We start from the raw sequence: 23,714 nt of genomic DNA on the forward strand, positions 1-23,714 counted from the left end.
CCACGTGTACCTGTGCTGCGAGGTCGGGCCAAATCATCCTCCATCAATATCTTTTTCATTCTAAAGCATCTCTCCATTGTTCCAGCTATGCACTTAAGTCACAACAGATCTGCTGAGTTCTTGTATCCTTTGTTAATCTATCTATTTTTTGTTAAATAAATTGAAGATTCCAAACCTTTTCTTCCCTCTTCCCTTGCACATGACCACCTCTTCTTTTTTCCCTCTCACAATGAGAGTGTCTCTACATTCCTAAAATGGAAGTTATGTAGACACTTTGAATTTATAACTTGAAAAGAAAAAGACATGTAATGAGGTTCAATGCAAACCAAAAGAGATATTGATAAAAAAAAACTCTATATAATAAATAAGTAAATTGGGTAACAGGTTAAGTAGTGGATAGCTCTTCCAATCACAGGTTTCCCTAGATATTTTGATAATAACCCATAAGTCCCTGTTTGCTTTTCGGTAAGTTACTTACCCGAGTAAATGCAATTATCTAGGTAAGTTTTTCCTAGGAAACACTTACCTGAGTAAGTGCATTTACCCATGTTCTTTTATTTCTCAAATAAATAAGGTAATGGCCATTTTAGTCATAATGGTGTTGTTTGAACATGATGGTGCGTAATCTGGTTGCTCCTAATTAGGTGGCAGTTTGGACATCGGTCGTTTAATTGGCCAGTCGAATTGCATGATCTGGTTGCTCCTAAATCTGTGTTACTACTTATTTCAGCTGGTTTTTCTTTATTTATAACGCAAATGTAAAGAATTAGAAGCATGTGAGGTGCTTTTTAAGCAGAAAAACAAATGCCTTGCACTTTCTTCTCTTTCCTGTGTCGACGCCACTCTTTTACTTATAGTTGAAAGAATGGTAGGATCCATCTAATGGACGCCATGAAGGTTGCGGAATAGGTGGGCGAATTTCAAAGATTTTCTTACCTTCTTCCAACTGGGAATCATATTCCCTAAATTTAGAATACAATATTCAAAGATCCTACTTGAACCATAATCGAACTAGATCTGAACCAAAAGGAAATGGAGGAATTATACCTGATCCAGAGAAGCAGTATCTCCCAAAGTTAGTGTTCACACCCAAAGAGGACACCAAGATCCACTCTTGCTGAAGATGACACAGCTGTAAGTGGAACAGAACCAGCAGAGTGCGTCCTACACACTAGATCCTTCGTAGGAATCCTCTGGAAACTCTGAGCACCAAATCTTTTTCAGTCTTTTCTGCAAAGCTAATGTCAAGAAACAGTTTCTTGATTTCTTTCTTCTTCAAAGATCGAATCTTGTAAGAAAGGATGGCGGCGGCTGGAGGAGAACTCCTGGGACGAAGATGGCTGAATAGCTTCTCTTTTCTCTGGAGTCTGTATGAGATCCAATCTCTATTCGCAGGATGATTTCTTGCTTTCACAAAAACCCTTGTTTGAAATCTGATATTGATCTCTCTTAGAGTTTCTCCTCTTTTCTTCTTGATTAAGAAACCTCCTAATTAGGAGTTATCCCAATCCAAATCAGTATTTGGATAGGGGATGATCTTAATCCTATCTGTAGATTAAATTAGCTTACTCATGATCTTATCAGGAGGTTAGCAGATTCAAATCTGATTTGAATTTGGTCTCCCAGAGTGGATAAGGTTAAAAGGCCCAATCCTTTTCTAAGTTTAATCCCAGATACGCCCCATAGATGGGTGATCATATTAGCCCAGCTCGAAATGGGCTTTTGACCCATTTAAGTGTTCAGTGCTTAACTAGTTTCCAATCTGCTGTCCAGTTGGGCTTCTTTGTATGGCGTGGGACCCAAACATTGATCTACACACCAGCCACATGGGTTCGGCCCAGCCTTTATTACAAGGCCCAGCCGAATTCACTGAAAAGCTCAGTAAACCCCTAAGCCCATCACATGGACCCTATGGGCCCAACACTTACATTAAGTTGTCCCTAGGCCAAGCCATCTTATAAAAAACCCAAGGACTATGGGCAGGTGCATGATCAGCCCATCAGATACTATCCTAAATGGTCTTACACTTAACCTCTCAGCCCTTAATGATCAAGCACTGCCCGACAAGAGAGGATCTCTCCCTCGAATGCAAGGAACAGTGCCACACTCTCCACTCACATAGATCCCAGGAATTAAAACCATTTGCAAACATTTTGAAACCGTAGAAATATATATATATATATATATATATATATTAATTTTGCAAAACAAAATTCCAACGATTGAAATCAACTGCTAGCAGTTTGGTTTCCATCAGAGAGAGTGCATTCCCGATCATTACCTTTGTCCGACAAAGGCGCTGATCCTGTCACTATGATCACCCACTCAGATGAATTCTCAGACTGCCCCAACATGCCTAGGTTTTGACCCCCGCTAAGGATCTCACTGATTGGCATATCAAAGATAGCCCGATCCAACACCTAGTGAAGTGTCATAATCGAGTCTAGGGGTCAAGTGTAACTTTCCAGTTTTGCCCATCTGTCTCCAAGGTCCAGGGCAATACTGGAAATCTGGTCCAGTTTAAGGATTCGAATAATCCCATACTGCATGTGCCTTGGGTCTTACCCTGGTGGCCAAGACAGGCCATCCCAACACTTGGTGGCACACCAGTATCAGCCTTGGCAGGATAAATCTCCCCAGACTTATCCAATGGCTGTGAACATTTAAAACTAACACGAGCCTCAATAAGTGTCCAGTTTTAGGGTCTTACACAGAATTATACCAAACAACATGAATCAAACTTGCACTTTATTTATTTACACTAAATATCAAAAGTACATCAAATCGGATTGAAGCTAAGGGCATACAAAACTGTCTAACAATAGTGGTAGCTGAATTAGAATGAGCGGCAATACGACTGCCATTAATAGCCTTTTTAGTGACAGTTGAGCATTTATACCGGTAGCCATTATAACTGCCACTAGAACATTTTAGTGACAGTTCTTTGAGTGGCATTTTGCCGACTATCGGTAAAAACTTTAACGGCAGTTTTACAAACTTTTAGTGGCAATTTTGACTGCCGCTAAAAGTCATTTTTCTTGTAGTGTTTGCACTGCAATCATTTATGCTAGCATAAATAAGTATATTGCGAATTTTGATATATTTTTTGCTTCAGGTTTCACTTTATTTGTACTGAATTGAAACTGCTTTATAAGTAATTACTTATGAAAATCTACTTTATAGATGGAAATCCAAAATCTAGAATCAGGAGTACCCTTCTTCGGAACTACCATGGCCATCATATTTTTTTCTTATGCAAGGACCTAGTCCAAGACCCCACTATCCTCCATAACAACCAGGATCCAGCCTGTGTTCACGAGAACATCATTAACAGAGACCCACTCCCTCCTTCATTCATCTTCAGTTCAAGCATGGTTTCCAAAACTGGACCGGACCATATGGTCGGATTGGAAAACTGGTAATTGGTCAACCCTCGGGTCCAATTATACTGTAAATCATTATTTATTAAATAACCATTGAAAAGGTCAAAAAATCATTGATCCGGGCGATCAAACCACTAAACCATTTGACCAGGCAGCAGTTTGGGTAGTGTAATTCATTTTCGTTCGATTTAAAAAAAAAAAAAAACAAAACAAAAAAATGTCATTCATGTCCCTCAATTCCAGCCATACGAGTTAGGGTTAGAATGAAAGTTCATTTTTGTTCTAACCATTCCAAGTTCCAGCCTTCCTTCCTCTCAAACCTCTTATACTCCGACAGCGCGACTGATGACTTGCGGCAGCCATGACCGACAACTACGATGGATTTCCTTCCTCAAAAGAGCTTCATCTACAATAGTGAGCAACAAGGAGCAGCGGCAGATTTCCTTCCTCTTGTAATCAGCAGCAACAAGGAGCAACAAGGAGCAACGGCAGTCAATAATTTTGCAGCAATGGCCGACGATTTTGCAGCGGTGGGTTTCCTTTTGTAATCAATAGCAACAAGGAGTAGCAGCGACCGACAATGAGCTTTGATTTTTTTGCTTAATTTTTATTAGAAAACTCAATATGATAAAAATTTTCATATGCAAATTATCATATTGGTTTTCATATGATAAACCAACGCCATATTGATTTCCATATGCAGATTATCATGATTCATGAAAATTGCTTAATTTTTTGCTTAATTTTTATTGGAAAACTCAATATGATAAAACAACACCATCATGATTGATTTTCATATGTAGACTATCATGATTCATGAAAATTGCTTAATTTTTATTGGAAAACTCAATACAATAAAAATTTTCATATGTAGATTATCATATTGGTTTTCATACGATAAACCAACACCATATTGGTTTTCATATGCTGCACTTGATTTGTAATCTTTTTATTACTTGTAATTGTGATCTTTTTATTTTTGAGTATCTAAGTATTATGTTTGATGAATTTCTATGGAATCATTTATAAATTTTCTTTTCTTGTCTTCTTAGTGTTTATAAACAAAAAGTCCAGAAGAAACTCTAAAAGACTTGACCATTTAAAGGGGTTCCTTTCCATTTATATAGATAAGGGCATTTATAAAGCAATTCATTTTTTTTTTCTTGATAAATAATTGGAAAAGTCTTTGTTTTAAAGATCTGGTCATACAATGTCGGGAAGAAGAAGAGAAGAGAAAGGAAAGAGAGGAAAAGAGAATGAATGTTTTTTTTTTTTTGAGTGCCAAAATCTAGGCTGGCGGCCCTGAGTCAGCTTACTAGAGCTGATTTATTTCACAACTTTTTGCTATATATATATATATATATAGAGAGAGAGAGAGAGAGAGAGTATTTCCACCAGCAATACTGGTCCAATGACCACCATACAAAGCTGGTGTGGTGTATTTCAACTCTAAAGTACAGCTCGAAACTCAACTCGAGTTTTATGTATTTAGCTTGAATTTGATTTGAGTTGATACTCACGGACTATTTGAGATTAATTCGGCTTGAGATGATTATAAATAAATTAATATTAAAAATTATAATTAAATCAATATTAATGATATTAAAAATATGTTAAACAATTATATTTGTAGTATAAATAGAGGGGACGCAGAATAGGTGCTTGGATGCAGAATTATAATGGTCTATTTTGATTCCAACTATTTATTTAGTTAGAATGAGAGTCTAATTCCCATTCTTGATGAAATGGTATTCTCCCAAAAGGGTGAATGGCCAATCCTAGTGGGGAATGGGATCCCATTCTAAAGTTTATCAAAAAATAAACTCTTGACAAATAAAACCTGAAACCTTAACATTAATGAAATGTTATTAAAATAGTAATAACATGATATGATGATAATAATATGATGATAATAGTAACAAAATATAAATAAAGTAATAATAAAATAGAAAGCTATTACTAACCTATTAATAAAATTTTATTAAAGAAATAATAAAACAATAACAACACAATATTAATAAAATATAAAAATATAATAATATATTCATAATTATATAATTATAAAGTAATATTAAGATAATAAAACAACAACAATAATAACAATAAACTATCACAAAACTGAAAATTTTGATGGATTCCATATATCAATCTAATTAGAAATAATCAAGCAATTAAGACTTAGAAAGGTTTTTATTTTGACTTCTTATAATTTGATAACTTGATTTAAAACTAATTAACCACGTGTGAACAATGAGAGGAGGAAGTCTATCTGAGCTTTGTGGAAGAGGGCCCTTCTCCTCCCCTCTTTCCTCTTTTTAATATTGGTATAAATACCTATACTAGTAGGGACCCGTGCATATCTGAAAGATTTAATAATTTTATTTTTCATTTAATTTTGATTTACAAAATTAATTATTGTTAATTGAATATGAACAAATATTTATTAATAAATTTAGTTTTATTAATAAATTTTAGTAATTTTAATAATTTTTATTCTTTTTATTATTTTTAAATTAATTTTTGATTAATTTTAAATAAATAAAAATAATTATAAAAGCTAACATTTTTATTAATTCCACTAATAATTAAAAATTATATAGGAATGACACTAGGGTGGGTTCAGGGCAGGGTATCCCATCCCTTTCCTTGCCCTATAGTCAAGGCACTCCACCCTATCCCTACCTCATCCCTAGTGTTACGCGGGTTCAGGGCAAAGTAACCACTCCTCAATGTTGGGCGAGTTCAGGGGCAAGGCACCCCACTCCTCATCAAGGATGGGGAATCCTCGAATTTCCCTACCCCATCCCTAGAATTGGGTGGGTTCAAGTAGAGGTGTAAATTGGGTCGTCTTGGGTTGGCACGACATGACCTGCATGTGACCCGCACAAAATGCGAGACGTCTTGTGTTGGCCCACGAGGCATTCTGGGCCATGCCGCCCTCTAGGATAAATTAGGTGTTGGTTCAGCATGGCCTACAGCTTGAGCCCACATGGTTCCATATCGTGCCATGGGTCGGGTTGGTCCATGGGCCGAACCTCGGGCTAGGCCATGCTGCACACCAAGCCAAGCTCAAGGTAAGGCACCCACTCCCCATCCAAGGTTTTTAAAATTGGATCGGATAGGGAACCGTTCTAGGGTTGAACAGTTTGACTGTTCGATGGTTTGCTAACCAAATAAATGGTTTTCTGGACAAAAAGCGATTTTTAGGTGAAATGGTGTCTGATTCCCAATTTTTTCGGTCTAACCATCCGATTTGATCCAATTTTGAAAACACTGTCCCGTCAACCCAATATTCAATTTGATGATAGAAATGATTAAAAGTACACTAAATTTCTAAAAGTACACTAAATTGTCTTTAATATAAAAGTACACTAAAATGTAATCTTAAATAATAGTACACTGTCCCGTCAACCCAATATTCAATTTGAAAACACTGTCCCGTCAACCCAATATCGGTCTAACCCAATATTCAATTTGATGAGTATCAACCACATGGTAAATTTCTAAAAGTACACTAAATTGTCTTTAATATAAAAGTACACTAAAATGTAACCTTAAATAATAGTTTAATCTCTAATAAGTATTAATCTATTTATTATAAAAAATATATAATTACTAAAAGTAAATGTATAAAAAAATAAAATAAATACGATAAATTAAATATCAAAAGTTAAATAATTGTTGTTTAATCTCCAATAATTATTGATAATTTTCTATTAAATAACAAAAACAAAAATACATTTACAAATAATTATTGAAAGCATATTTATAAAAAGCAATAAATAATTACTGAAAATAAAATAAATATTAATTATAGTATATATAAATATATAATGAATATACACTATTATTGTAAAATTATTACTAATAAATATAATTTTGTTGATAGTTATTTTCTATAATTATTAATTGATATAAGTGAAATTAGTTATTTACAATATTATTTAGTTATTGAAAGAATATTGTTATTTAAATTATTAAAATATTAATTATTTATCTAATTTAATAATCCATAAATTTATAATTATACTATTATTACATAATTCGTTATTAATTTTGTGAAATATTAAATTATTATGAATATGAATATTATGAATTATATTATAATTATTTTTCTACTTTTAAGATTTCTTTTAAATTTATTTCATAATTTCGTTATTTTAACTATTTAAATTTTGTCATGTTAAATATTTTTTTGTTTAAATATTTAAGTAAAATGTAAAATATTTAAAAATTTTCATTATTTTAATATTATTATGTAGTATTAAATATTTTGTTATATTATTTATCCGTTTTTAATGTTTTTTATTTAAGATTTTTAGGTATTGAAATATTTAAATAATGTTTTATTTTTTAATGTTAAATTTTTATCATTTGAATAAGATTTAAATTGAATAATTCACAAAATTATAATTTATGTTGTTACTACATAATTTCATGATGAATTTTGTAAAAATATTGAATTATTAATAATATGAATATTATTAAATCTATTTTTTTTTGTGTTTTGAATAAATATTTTAAATTTAGTATATAATTTCTTTATAACATTTAAATAGTTTTGAATTTTTTTTAATTGAAACATTCTTTAGGTAGATATAGATAAAAAGTGGGGGAAAGGATAAATAGGAATTAGAGATAGTTTAGGAGGGAATCCTTCTACTAGATTAGAGATAATTTAAGAGATAAATAGGAGTTAGAGATAATTTAGGAGATAAATAGGAATTAGAGACAATTTAGGAGGAAGTGGGGAAAAGTGGTGCCACTTGGCAAAACATTAGAAAAGCAAATCAATCTTTCTTTATGGTTGTTAGAAGTAGTTAATTATATGTGATTTCCTTATTGTTTTAATGGGTAATTATGTGGAATTAAAAGAATAAAAAATTTTTGAAGTAAGGAGAAGGCTGCTATATATATATATATATTAGTTGAAAAACAGGATTTAAAAAGTGGATAGTTTCACTCCTAAGCATTCCCAATAGACAATTATTTATTAGCTTAACACATGTTTATCCATAGTCTATTAAGTACAAATGGTGGGACACATTAAAAGATTATCATAAACCCACGTTTTTTTAAATGATTTTTTTCAAAAAGAAAATACTTTATTAGTTACAAACTTGGATTAACTTTTAGGAAGCAACCTAATTTAAATTTTAAAAATAAATAACTAAAAATATATTTATTAGATAAATAGTAAATACCAAATAAATTGGGTTATTGTATACGAATAAGATCACATTTAATATCTTAAATCAAATTAGAAAAACATAAATTAATAATGGTTTTCAAATAAAATAGGTCAAAATAGATTGTCAATTGCAAAGATACAAGACCCATATTAGTTTTTTTAATTTAATTTTTGTTAACTAAATAGTAAACTTCAAACTAAATTTTACACACATTTAGTTACCCTGTACTTAGTATGGGGTCATTCTCTAGTAATATAAAAACACTACAATATGACAAAGATGGAAGATTTAACATGTTATACATAACTATATCACTGTTGGAATTAATATTAGGATTCTATATATTCATCATTCCATTAATTTTTCTTAGAACCCAATGGGCATTTCTTTTAATATTTTAAAAAACAGTGTCATTTCAAGCTTGCCATATGAGATATTAAATCTCGTTCTTTCTCTATTGAATTAAGGTATTTTTTTAATAAATAAACTATTCTAATTAGATCTACATCCAATATTTTTAATAATATAAAACTCATTTAAAAAAATGACCCAAAAACAAAACCTTTTTCTGTCTGTGACAAATAAACAATTCAACAATATATCCTTAGATGAAGTTCTATAGAAGTAGTTGGTATATGGGTAGAGAGGTAATGGCGTCCTTTTTGGAGTTTGGTGGTCTATCTTTTTGGTTGGGTTGGGGCTGGTTCCTGCTTTGCTATATCATTAAGAATGAATATCGATCGAGTTGGTCTATTTTTTCAGTGGCTTTTTGTGGCTTCTTTGATTTTAAATTCTATTTTATGTTTTACAAACTTCATTTTTACCTAAAGGATGTACTGTCAAACCAATTTTACTAATAGATAGAATAATAGAAATTTTAAGTATAAATAAGCTGATGGATTTAAATCAAATGGACTCATATTATATATGATAAATAGCATAGATCTATGTTGAATCCAATTAAAAATAAATTGAATTTGGATCTCACCTATAGAACCTGGATTAATGGATACCACCATGCACCTCTAATGAAAGATATGAGAAGGACAATTGAAATCAACAATTGCAGTCAAATTTGTCTTTTTTATTTTTTATTTTTTTTGGCTAACACGGTCAAATTGATCTTCCACCCTCTTTTTTATCTCCACTCATTTCTAACAACAAGATAAAACATACGCAAAGAAAAATGCACTAATAACTTTTGCTCATTTTCTAAAACCCTCATCTCCATGCAGGTATTGCCATTGGCATCTTATTTGTACTATCTGTTAGCTCTTTGCTATATTGGAGAATAAAAAATAGAAGGATGAACATACGCAAGTGTTGCCATTGGCATCATTTCTTCATATGATGTAAGTGTGGACATTGCAGAGATATTTACAGAAGAAGAGCTCAAAAGGGCAACTAATAATTATGATGAGAATCTAATCCTAGGTCGTGGTGGCTATGGTACAGTATATGAAGGAATTTTGCCTAATAATAAGATAGTTGCCATTAAGAATTCCAAAATAATTGATGAAAGCTAAGTTGAACAATTCATCAGTGAGGTGGTTATTCTTTCCCAAATTAACCATATAAATGTAGTGAAGTTTTTAGGTTGTTGCTTAGAGTCTGAAGTTCCATTGTTAGTATATGAATTCATTACTAATGGGACTTTTTTCCATCATATTCGTGATGAGGGACACAGATCTTCACTTTCATGGGACAACCATCTAAGGATAGCTGCAGAAACTGCATCAGCACTTGCATATATGCATTTTGCAGCCTCTTCCCCAATCTTTCACAGAGATTAAATCTGCCAATATTCTTTTGGATGATAATTATACAGCAAAGGTGTCAGATTCTGGAGCTTCAAGATTAGTTCCATTAGACCAAACTCAATTTACTACATTAGTACAGGGCACAATGGGGTACTTGGAGAGAGGTGTCTAAGCGTGAAGGGAGAAGAAAGACCCACAATGAAGGAAGTAGCGATGGAACTGGAGGGGTTGCGTAGGTCTAGCAAACTTCTATGGGATGAACCTCATGAAGAAGTAGAATGCTTGCTTGGGGATCCACCAAATTCTCAAAACTTCAACACTACTAATTATGATAGTTTGGGAAATCAAGTTGTATCATTAGACTGTGGGCGATGACTATATATAAAGAAGTCTCTGGATTATTGTGTGGTTTTTTCTTGTTAATTATATATATGATTTGTAATAATTTAGATGTGAAATTCTTACGTTGATAGAAAAGAAGAATAGTAACTTTTAATATAATGACTACTTGTTGCATGGCATCTTAATTTTGTGTATATTAACTTCTAATGTAGAAGTCTATGCGACTCTGATAAAACTCAGCCTAAAAGCATTTTGCACTCTGAAGGCGCAAGTAACTTTTATGCTATATCAATATTAAATAATAAATATTTTGTAATTAATGCATTTTTATATGTGCATTCTTAAAGCTAAGTCAAGATGAATTTCAACAACATATTCAAAGAAACTCATATCAAATATATTTTTTAAATATATAATCCCAAAATTCACTCATGTTAAAATTTTATTAACCATTACCAAAGAGAAACAAACCAATTACAAGAGAAGTCATAAACCACCTTGCCCAACCACAATACAATTAAATCTCTCACAAACCCCCGCCACCACACATACAAAAATAAAATAAAAGAAACAAAAAAAAAATTAAGAATGAGAGTTTTAACATTATGCTAGTTAGAGAAAGATCTCTGAAATGAGTCATATTACCTCTATCAATTCCAATATTAGCCAAAGCTTCAGTTGGCCTGTTGTAGCATTGCAATATCTAAATTATCCATGATCGCCTTGATGTGAAAATTTTAGCGAATGTAATGTACCAGACAAAGCCAATCCAGATCTCACTTGTTTCGTATTCAAACCAGTTTCTTGCTTCTAATTGCAAGCCACAACTCAGGAGCCCATAATCTGCTTTAAGTTTCTAGGCAGTTACTACTAACCTAGCCCAATCGGTTTGTTTGAGCTCGGTAGGGCTGCAAGTATAATGGGTTCGGTTTGGTTTAATACCAACTCAGGCTGGCCTGTTTGGACCAAGTCCAAGGTCGATATTGGGTTTGGGCTAAGGATTGGGCCAGAATTGGGTCTAAACTGTAAAAAAAAAAAAAGTGAATGTTAACTTTGAAACGCGTGGAGTTTACACCAATTTAATCAATGTAGTATTTACATCAATAATCAATGTAAAATTTTACTTTTGATGAGGTCTTGTCTTACATCAATTTATGACATAAAACTCCATTCCATTCAAATGCCGACAAATCTAAATTGCGGTGGAGTTTTATGTCGATCTTGATTTATACTCCTTCCAAACGTCGACAAAACTGAATTGCCGTAAATAATTATATCACTTCTAAACACAGTCTTATGTTTCATCCAAATGGCAACAAAACTGGACCGAAGTATAAAACTCCTCCAGTCCAATATTTAGACCGCAAACAACGCAACTTAACGAAAAAATTTTGGTAAAAATGATGGGCATTTTTGTCTTTTAAAATATTAATATAATTAAAGTAGTATTTTTTTAAATGGCCTTAATAAATTAAGGCTGCATTTGAAAATGGTGCAAATAGGTTATAAACACCGGTTTAATGCAAATATGCACTTTGGTTTAGTTTCACTAGAGTTTGACAATAAGTATTTGTGTATTGACAATGACAAAAACCACAATTTTCAAGGCATGTTTACACCTAAAATGAGAGGTAGTTTTACATCGAAAAACATAAGTAAATTTGCATTCAAAGTTGTTAGTGTTAGCAAACTTATTTCTATATCGAGATATGTGTTTGCATTTATTACGACTAAAGTTGCTTGGTAAGAAAGTAAATTTGTCAATGCAAAACTAACCCAACTTTACATTTGCTTGGACCATAATGCATTATGCATATTTGCATTTACACTTTATTTGCATTGTTTTCAAACACAACCTAAACAGAAAAATGAGCTTTGAACCCCTTATTTGAATTAGTTATTTTTTTATTTTTTTGGGGCTTGATAAGTTGGTTTAGTATGATTTTACCAAACGTCCTAAACTAGATTTATCGCCTGTTTAAACCACAATACGGAGGTAAGGCCTTATTAATCACACTGCCAAATGAAGCTCAAGTGTGGTGATGGGACCCAAAGGGGATTTGAGCGTATCACCAAATAGCACAAAAAAAAAAAAAAAGTGAAAAGCAAACTAGAGTCGAGTTTTTATGTCTGTTTCAACCATAATTTTGACCAAAATCAAACTAGAAACCTTAGATGATTAGGTGATCAAATGAAATTAGGAAAGAAAGGGGGCATTTGCCACTGTGGATGATTAATAGAACCCCTATGTGTATATGATAACTATGGGTGCTAGTTCAGAATAGGGGTGTTCACGAGTTGGGTTGGGTCGGTTTGAGTCATTTTCTTCAACCGATCTAACTTAGTTAGTTTATTTATTAACTAAACTGAAACCAACCGACCTTGAAGGAAAACCGACCCAAACATGAAGGGTCGGTTTATCGATTTATATATATATATATATATATTAAACTAAAATATCTAAATCAAAATATATATATTTAACAACTAGTTTATATGCAAAACTGATTTTTTTGTCAATATATATTTAAATTTATACAAAACTGAATTAAATATTATACCATTGTATTATATTTGTATTGGTTTTATGTTTTTAGTTTTTATCATAAATAACCATTTTTTTCAAAGTTCAAACAAAACATAAATAAAATACATCAACATTTAACATATAGGGTAGGGACTAATTAATAATTACTTAAACATATAGGATCGGTTCAATTCAGTTTCAGTTTTCATACATGAAACTGAAACCAAACCGAGTTGTCGGCTTATTTTTTATCCAAACCGAAACTAACCCATAGTTTTGAAAAATCGACCAACTCGGGTTGGGTCGGGCTGGTTTGGTCGGTTTGATCGGTTTGACATTTAATGTGAACACCCCTAATTTAGAATTCACATTGGATCCCCACATAGAGCATCCGGTACTTGTCCTACATCATATTTTAACCATGCATTAAGAATATCTTTTCATGACAAATATGGCCAAACCCAACACCCGAGCATGCCCAATTGTAAGGTACCATTGTGGTTTCTAGCCATGATCAATCGGTCCCAACACTAGAAGGTTCACATGTTCCATCGAAGTTAATCTTCACCATGTGCCTTTAGAGTTGTAAATGTAATTCGGATCATGCTAGAACGGTATGACCCGCCTGCAACCCATGTAAAGAGCGAGTTATACTAGGGGTGGCAATTTTCCCCATCCCCAACAAGTACTTGGGCTCCCCGACCTGACGGGGTTGGGTATGGGTGGCACTTTGGCGGGGTTGGGGTCGAGGATGGGACGATCCCTGAATCCTGATCGTGTTCAGGGACAGGGATAGGGAATGCAATCCCCACCCCACCTCGGCCCTGATTAATATATATATATTATAATATTATATTATATAATTATAATAATCATTATTCATTTTTTTAAAGATTAAAACTTAAAAAACAGTAAAACACTTCAACTTTGAGTCTGTCTCTTCGACAGACGGAGAAGAGAGAACTCTAAACCCTAACTTCATATTCCTTCGTCTTCGTCGTTGATTCGCCAACCGCCATCGCTATCGCCACTCGCCCGTCGAACATCAATACTCAAGTCTCCATAGAGGACAGAGAAGAGATACTCAAAGAACGAAGAATTGAAACTCAGTTATTCAATCTTCCTTCAACCTTTGTTTATCGTTGTCGACCGCCGTCGCTGTCACCCGTCGGACTCTCTCTCTCTCGTCGCCAACCTCAACTCGCAATGGTCCTCTCTCTCTCTCTCTCATTCTCAGTCTCTCAGTTCTTCAATCTTCTCTCTATCTCTCGCTCTTGTTTCTTTGTCTCTCAGAGAAAACTCGCAACTTGTATTTCTATTTTCTTTTCTGTTTATGTTTTTCAGTAGTTTTGTTGTGTTAATGGTTAAATCCTTGGGGATTTAGGTCTCCGATGGGGAATTTATCCCCGTCGAGTCGGGGATGGAGGGAGGATTCCTTTCTCCACTTGGGATCGGGGATGGGGGTGATTTGGTGGTCAAGTCGATGGGGAATGTCATCCCCGCCCTGAACCCGCCCCATTGCCATTCCTAGGTTGTGCTTCCCTCACATGGCCCGAGCCCATGCGGGCCCATGTTATGTCGTGCCGCGAGTCTAGGCCAGGTGAGTCGAAAACTGTGCTGTGGGCTTGGGCTAAACCAAGCCATAAAGGCCCATACTATTTTTTTTGTTGTTGTTTTGGCATTTTGGTTTTATTTATTTATTTGTTTATTTTGCTAAGTAAAACTAAAATACATAATTTTCCTTTATAAACAAATTAAAAGAAACTAAAAAAATTATAACAAATAAATGAAAAAATACTTACCAAAATACAAAATGGACAACAAATTGGAAAAAAAAAATAGGAATTTGATTTCATATAGAATATAAAAAAATTGCAAATTGAAAATAAAATATTACATTTGTTGAAAAAAATAACAACTAATTTAAATAAAATTGAAGAAACTACTCCATCTCCTTGACTTCAACCATATGCTTCATTAGGTCAAGTATAGTATTGTCATGCCCTTCTTTGTCTTGTAATTTATCATTAACATCCAACAGATCTTTAAAGCATATGTCTTTTTCTTGTTTCTCATGGAAGAGCAAATGTCTGCCCAAGTGGCTAATACCACCCTTTCTACTGAAGCTAAAGTCAATCGTACATTTTTTGCAAACGACTCTTTTTCCCTTCCCCTCAACATCCTATGTTTTAAATACTTTTCCAAATCGAACTAGTGAACTTAATGTCGGGAAATTTGTTTCAAGGGGAGGAGTGGGCCTTTTTTTAATTATAAAAAAATAAAAAATAATTTTAATTGCACTTACCTGAATGACCAGATTATCGGTTCAAAATCTCAACTTGATTTCAACGATTATAGCCTCAAGGGCCAAAGCCTCCTAACTTGCTAAGTGTATGACACTATGACAGTATGAGATGAGAAACTAAAAGAGTATGAGAATTAAGAACATAATTGATGAATTGGTGTGATGAAAATGGTGGAAGATAAGGCTATTTATATGAATTGAAAATAATTCAATTACCTAAAATACCCTAAAAACTAGCCTTTTTTTAATTGTTGGGATGGGCATTTTAGTCATTATAAAGTCATTTATCACTTTATGCCCCCAAACTCCCAAACTAGATGTCATATTATAGGATATAACTATTGGAAGGGCATTATTGTCTTTTTCTTCCTTAAAGCCAAAATACATAAATACCCCCATATATAGCTATTTATAAGCTTATAGTTGTTGATTGAGGGGGATATTTTTGTAAAAAACCCTAAGGGCCCTAATGACTATTTTTCTTGAACAGGATGCACAAAAACCACTGCAAGTATCCATTTTATAGAGTATAAATAAATATTGAATTGATGTAAACATGGAATTTGGGTTGGATCACCAATCTCATGGTTTTACCATGGTATTGGAAATACATGATACTATTAAAAAATTGTAACCAATTGACCATATCATAAAAGTGGTAACCAATTAATTATTGGGGTGGGGTGGGTGAGTAGGGGTCTGTTAAAGCACCCGCGGATATCATGTCTTTCGAGAAATACAATTTTTTTGTTAACTATACCATGGGGTTAATGATAGTTACCTATAAAGTTTTATTTATGATAAAGATCTCTCTAGCATTTTACTTAGGTTGTGTTTGGTAGAGGTGTAAATTCAAATTTACACGGATTGGAAAATTTGATCCCGGTTTAGTGATCGATTGAAAATTGAATTGGGTGTTTTGAAATTATTCTCTCATGTTGTTTGGTTGTTTCGATGTAAAAGTGAAACTCTGTTCTGAAACTCTGCTCTGAAACTCAGTACAAGCATGGTGGCACAAAAGAGCCTGGAACGGATGTTCTCAGGCTTGGGGAAGGAGAAGGAGAAAATAGCAGGGGAGCTTGCTCAAAAGGCTCATGAACTGAAAGATACGGAGGAGTTTCTCAATGATAATAAAGCACAGAACAAGATGTTATTCCCCAAAGTCCAAGCTTGCGCTGCCAGAAAAAAATACTACAACTGTAGAAGAGGAGACGACGAAGGGAAGTGGATAATTTGGAGAAAGAAGTGGATAATTTGGAGAGAGGCATTAATGTTAGTGAAGTGAAACAATAATCTAAAGAAAATTGTTTTTGTGCCACTGAAATGAGTCTTGTTAGTTTAGCTACGTTTGGAGAAAATTGATGTATTTTTGGGCCAATTAGGGTTTAAGATAAATGGTGAAGAAAAGAAAACAAGGGAAGTTTAGGTGGGCATTTTGGTAATTTATTGCATTATGTCATCTACTTAAATGGATAGGGTTTTTTTGTCGCAAAATGAAAGTTTTCGGGTATCTATCACTAATAAAAGCTTGGAGAAGTAATTGTCATTGATCGAATGACCCCACAATATAGGGGTCTTTGTAATTTACCCTTGTTTTCACATTAACATTTATTGACTAAATGTTTTGTACCTGATTTGTTTGGAAAACCGAGAAAAACAATAACGAACCCGTTTATTGACACTTAGTCACCATTAGGTGCCACACTAGCAAAACAATGAATAAACACCTACCTGTTGGGGGAAGCGCTAAAATGAAGCTTCCCGTGACGGTAGGTGCGCACATAAACCGAAGCCTACTTTTGCAAGTCCCTATGTGTACGGATTCACATAATGGGAGAAATGCTAAAGTGACACCTATGTTGCAGCGTTTATTTAATAAACACCTATGATTCCAAACACCCTCATTCTTAACCCCAACATATAGGTAGTTTTGGTTCAACTTTTTTGTTTTTGTTTTTTTTGGTTTTTATGGATTTCAACAATAATTACAATTTAAAAATAAATAATTAATTGAAATTGAAGGATGAGATTTTAGTCAAATTTGATATCTTTGAATGATGATGAAGTTGAGTTTTGAAGCTGAGAAAAGGATAACTGTTTTTTTTTTCTCCGGTCAAATGGGTCAAATTGTCTTGATATAGTCTAGGGTTTAAGGGTAAAATATTATGTGTATATATAACTTAATTGTTAGTAAGTATATAGATTGCATATTCAAATTTTCTTCCTATTTTAACATTTAATGGTGTTGTGGCTATCCTTTTATTGAAAAATAAAAACCATTAACATTGGCAAACACCCCCTAAGAAAAATGAAATTGGTCGGAGAAGAAGTAGTTTTTCAAAAAAAGAACCAATTTGACCGATCGGGTTGAGCGGTTTAGGCTATGCCATGTCATCATATATATATATGTGTATGTATGTATATATGCATGTATATATGTAATATGTGTATAAATATATATTTTGTCAATAAATAATGTATAAATATGTTTTAGATATGTTATATGTATTTTTATATTTAATTTATATTTTTAACTCAATTTTATTTTTTTATAGAAATATTAAAAATTAGAATTTGAGGCTAAAAATGTTTTTTTTTTTTTATTTTTTATTTTTTATTTTACGAAAATAGTGGGGCGGCGCTTTGGGACGCATAGATCTCGAAAAGTTACAAAAAATAAAAAGATCACTCAAATCGGACATCTGAGTGTAAAGTTATGACCTCCGAAAGTTTGCATACATTGAGTGTGCAACCCGCAACTTGGTGATCGAGTCCAATGGGTCAATGGTTGAATCAGACAGGTTGATCGATTCTTGACCAAGTCAATGATTTTTAATAATCTGACGGATCTTAACTGAATCAGACATAGAATCTTAACCGGGTGACGGTTTGAACGATTCGATCGGCCATATCACCAGCGGGTTGAAAAACATTGAAAAAAACAACTACGAAAAAAAAAATCACTTTTGTTTTAAAGAAACTAAAATCAATCATATTACCGAACACCCCCTAAACCTCAATTATCCACTTGAATTTTCAATAATATCATTATACATCACTAAATTTTAACCAAGAAAAATCAAACAAATTTTCATGTTTTTAATTGATAGATGATGGGCCTTTTAATTCATTTTATTTTTAGTAAAATAAATTTTTATACAATTTTATTAATTTTCTTTTCTTTCTTTCATTCTCAAATCCAAGTATTCGAAACCGGATCAGGGCGCCTCACAACGACTTCAAAGACACACCCCACCGTGCATTGCAAGCATCAGCAGACCCCAATTCCAATATCCACGAGGCAACCACATCACACGCTTTTCTACTTAAATGAGAAAATGACCGATCCATTACCTTGTCAATAAGATCTGACACCGCACATCTCATACATAATAGGTCCCATTTTTATGATGGATCCCACGTTTCAATCTTTACAATGAGATGTACGGTGTCAGATCTTATTGATAAGTGTTGGAATTGGAACGTGTTTTGATGGCAATGATAGGACATCCCACTCCGAATTTTATCCGCTAAAAATTAAACAAACAAACAAAAAAAAAAGGTCAACGAAAAAAAAAACTCAAATCCTCACGGAAAAAACCAAAATCCATTATTGGTTTCCGGGTTTCCCTTTCTTTTCCATGTTCTCCTTGGTTTCCTCTGTCGCAACTCGCAGCAAGAAGAATCGAATTATCGAAATGAAGATTTGAATCGAAACGAAAGAAGAAGCGGCAGCATCAAAAACACGAGAGGGCGAATTCAGAGGAGAGATGGTTTTCAACAGTCTTCTTGTGGTGGCTGTAGCAAACCTATCGGCGAATGTGTGTCAATACATAGCTTGCAATCCGGAGATATTAACCAGCCAACAAGTATTGGAGCTCGTGTGCTGTTTACCGTTGCGGCAGTTGGGCCGTCTAGCTCTTTGCTTGTGGACTTTCTTCTGTTTCCCGCCACCCGATTCCTACTACAGTTACTCATCCGATGATTCTGATTCCTCCTCTGGTTATGATTACGAGATTGACGATTCGCATTCCGATTGATTACGCCTCTCTGTACAGTATCTCTTTCTTGTTTTTTGTTTTGATTATGATATAAACCTAATGTCCTCATGATGTGTAATTTGGAAAATAGATATATAGCGGTTTTGGTTCTTGCTTAGAAGGGGGGGGGGGGTTAATAGCTGATAAGCTTCACTCCTTGATTGATGTATAAGGTTATTATTGGTTTTTCTATGTTGATTTTGTTGTTTGACTTGCTTTTCCTCATGACATGATGAAGATACTGACATTGGATCGAATATCCATATAGTTTTCTATTTGGGTCTTTCGTTTGATGGCAATTGTTCTCTAGATTTCGACGTGGTTCTAGTCACGACTATATTTTGATTGGATGACAATGCATCAGAATGCATCAATGTGTGGTGATCAACTTCGATGAGTTTACCACTAGTTTTTCCCATAGGAGCTTTTATAATTATAAAGACTTGGTAGTTTTTGTTCATTTTGAAGTTGAATGCTTCTTAAGTATTAACATGATAATGACCAGGACCATCAAGTCGTTTATGTAATATGTATAATTGAAGACAACAGCGACAAAACATACAATATATTTATATTCTAGTTTCTATCATTTATGTTTCAGGTATCCAATTTCTGATATTTATGCAGGTTCCAGTTCATTCTCTTGAAACCCTAACCACTTGAATTCTTGTCATTGGGGCTATTGCAGCTTTGGCCAAATTAATTATTGTGTTTTTTCACGTCCTTGGTATGTTTGCTATTTTTTATTTGTTTCTTTTTACCCCTTATACAAAGTATTACAGATAGAGTTTAGCGTTCTGTAGCAGTCAAGTGAACTACCATGTTAAACATTTCATCATACCTCAGTTTTTTGAAGAATTTAACTTGCTTCCTGTTTATTACATGTTTAATCATTATAAAAAGCAGTTTTTTTTTTTCAAGAATTTCCATTATGTTTACTTAGAGCCCCCCCCTATAACAGTGTAGATTATGCCATTCTAAATGCCAATGGCACAGTGAACATGGAAATCTAGGCTTGGCCAACATTAAGGCGGTGTTTACTAATCATAATGGTGTTGCTGTTTGGGCTTTTAGCTGTCCAATTGGGAGCACAGATCAACCATTAGATTAGGTGGTTGCCCTCATACATTCTAGGGCAATGCTTTAAAATGCAGAGGTGTGATGCGAGGCATTCTACTACCCTAAGGCATGAATGGTTCATGCCAAATTTGGAGGTGTCGTATGAGGAGAAGAACTGAAGAAGAGGTACGCTTGTTGCTCGAAAAAGAAAAGATTCAGAGTGGATTTGGGTGATTACCAAATTTGTGAGTTCTTGCTAGTCGAAAGAGGGACTAAAGGCTGTGGTTTCTGGTAAGTTCTTCCATGTTCATTCTTCCAGTCCTCATCAGCCAGTGGTGATCTGCGCTGAACCTTCTGATGGTGATCATGAGGTGGTTGAATGTGGGGCTTCATCTAAGGAGTTAGTTGTAAAGTCGGGTGATCCTTTTGTTAAGCCAATTAAGAAGGGTAGGGATGGAGGTGTTGATTCGAGTGGGGGAGGTTTTCAAGGTGTGGAGGTGGGCAAACCCAGGGATGGGAGCTTCTTGAAAGTATGGACAAGTTTTTAGTTGCTGAAGTGTTAATTGGAAAGCTGAGTGTTGATCTGTGACGTGGGAGGAAGGAGCTGGAGATTTGCACGCCAGTTGCTTCAATGTCAGCTTTTTTTGATCAGAAATGGTAACTTTCATCAAAATCATAGATGAATACAATAGTGTCAAACACTTAGAGCCTGAGTGTTGATGCCAAACAAATCTCAAATCGTACAATACAGCCCAAAACAAGCTTTCCCTAAGAGTCCCTTGCTTTGCCAAATTGGTAGCCACAACATTGGCTGATCTCCTTACCCATTTGAAAATTACACTGACTTCCCTTGCTAGGTAAAGTATTTCCCTCATTTGTTGTCTAAGGGTCCACACACCCAAGCTTTTTTGTCTGCAGCCATCCTAGTAGAAGTTTAGAGTCTCCTTCTACCTCAAGGTTTTGATATCCACATTGCTTAGCCAATCTCATACCTTGAAGTAGAGACAGAACTTCAACCGTTAAGGAGTCTCCCACACCTATTAGGCCAGAATAAAGTGCTAGCATCCTGCCCTCCCCATCCTTGGAAACTCCTCCAACTCTAGAGGGCCCCGGGTTTCCCAAAGAGCTTCCATTGAAATTCAATTTTACTCTTTGTTGTGTTGCAGGTGTCCAAAGGGGCTGAACCACACTTTGTGTAGCTAAAGAGTTAGCTACTCTGATCATCCCCTTAGGATACCTTTAACTGGGAAATTTTTGAACAACTATGAAGTTAATAACTTGCTCCTTAGTTCTTTACACTCCTTGGAATATCCTGTTATTCCTCTTTTCTCATAAGGACCAAAGGATAGCAGCTCTTGTTGCCCTCCACATTATTTTGCCCCTTTTCTTTGGTAATGTGAAGAAACTTGGATAAAAAGAGTTGTCACATTCAGAGGAGGAGTCCACCTGTAACCAAACAGAGAAGAAAACTAATTCCACACAAAAGAAGCAAGAGGATAGGATAGTAAAAGATGTGTAATTGTCTCTCCACAGCCCAAGCAAAGGCAACAAACATGAGGGGAAATGTAACAATTTGGTTTTCTTCTCTGTAGCTTATCCAAAGTGTTGATTTTCTAAAGTACCACTTCCCAACAAAAGGTGCTTATTTTTGGGGTTACCGGGCTACACCAAACTTCCTTTGTGGGGAAGGATCCTAACAGATGAGAGGAATGGAGGAGAGTGGCAAAAAAGGAAGCACAACTGAAATAGCCTGAAGGGGAAACTAGCCAAATTCTATTATTTGAACAAGTGGGGTCTAGAAAAATAGTACTGAGAAGGGAAATAAGCTCATCTACCAACCCTAATTGAGACTCTCTCAGTCCTCTCCTCAAACCCAAATCCCAAGAATTGTCATTACCATACATTGAGGATATTACTCTCCCTTTGTTAAGAGACAAGGAATAAATGGACGGGAATCTATCTTTTGGAGAAGTATCCCCAAGCCAAACATCTTCCTAGAACCCCACTTTATTGCCTGCACAAGCATCATACCTGATATTCAAGAGGAAGGAAGGTAGCAAGCTGCGAATTGCTTTCCAAGGAAACGACTATGAATCTGTGATGCCCTAGGATCAAGACCAGCATCCCATCCATTGTTTGCCATGCCATGAATGCTTACAATCACCTAATGCAACAAGCTTTCACGTTCCAATGGCAACCTCCAAAGCCATTTTCCAACAGAGTTGAGTTTCTTAATTTGATATTTTCTATCCCTAAACCTCCATTATCCTGAAGGAAGGTGAAATCCATCATATGGATGGCCGAACCATGCTAGATGGTTGGGCGAAATTTCAAAAATTTTCTTTCAACCTCTCGAGAATCGTATTCATTGATTTAGAAAAATTGCATTTTTCAAGGATCGTTCTTGCACCGAAAACGGATCAGATCTGAAACCAAACTAGAGGGAGAAGAATACCTGATACGGATTCCATAAATGTAGCTCCCAAAGTGGTAGTTCACGCCCAAATCAAAGCCCAAGAATTGGGGAGGTGAGCACGGTTTTTCTCTGTATTTTTCTTGCAAAAATTAGATGTGGAACTGATCAAGATCAATCCAAGAATTGGAGGTTGAATTAGGGTTTCTGGGGCGACAAGAGCAGAGAGAGAGCTGAAAGTAGAGTGATCTGAAGCAGATTGATCTCTCTTTTTTAATCCTTAAGAAGCACAACTCCTAATCGAATTAGGAGGTTTGTAATCCAAATCTTTATTTGGATCTGGACTCTATATTAAGATAGGTCTTATCCTCTTATGAAAATGGGTGCTCCAAACCCATATCCAAACCCATATTCGCCCAAATCACATGACAGTTTTAAGCAGTCATGCGACCACTTGATTAATCTAATTAATCATGGGCTTTAGGCCCATTTAGCAAGTTGCTCACGTCCCTAGGTAGTTGCTGACCCATTTAGGTTCAATTTGTATGGCGTGGGACCCCAACAATGACCTTACATAAGCCCACATGGGTTCGACGCAACCTCTGAGAAAAGGCCTGGCCGAATTCACTGTTAAGTATAGTGAACCCCTGAGTCCATCAGTATGGGCTCTTAATGGGCCCAACATTCACAGCT

General features: G+C 34.6%; 1 long non-coding RNA gene across 1 annotated transcript in view; it reads left to right on the plus strand.

The window, feature by feature from the left end:
- The first annotated feature begins 20,172 nt into the window (after positions 1-20,172).
- The window catches only part of LOC148802622 (uncharacterized), a 32,971-nt gene continuing 29,429 nt past the window's right edge, over positions 20,173-23,714 (plus strand). Inside the window, exon 1 of the long non-coding RNA XR_016082992.1 lies at positions 20,173-20,276. This is a non-coding gene — a long non-coding RNA (uncharacterized LOC148802622). The remainder of the gene's footprint in view (positions 20,277-23,714) is intronic.

Source organism: Nelumbo nucifera, chromosome 2 (genome assembly GCF_055504915.1).
Source record: "Nelumbo nucifera cultivar China Antique chromosome 2, China Antique-T2T, whole genome shotgun sequence".
NCBI classification, from domain to species: domain Eukaryota; kingdom Viridiplantae; phylum Streptophyta; class Magnoliopsida; order Proteales; family Nelumbonaceae; genus Nelumbo; species Nelumbo nucifera.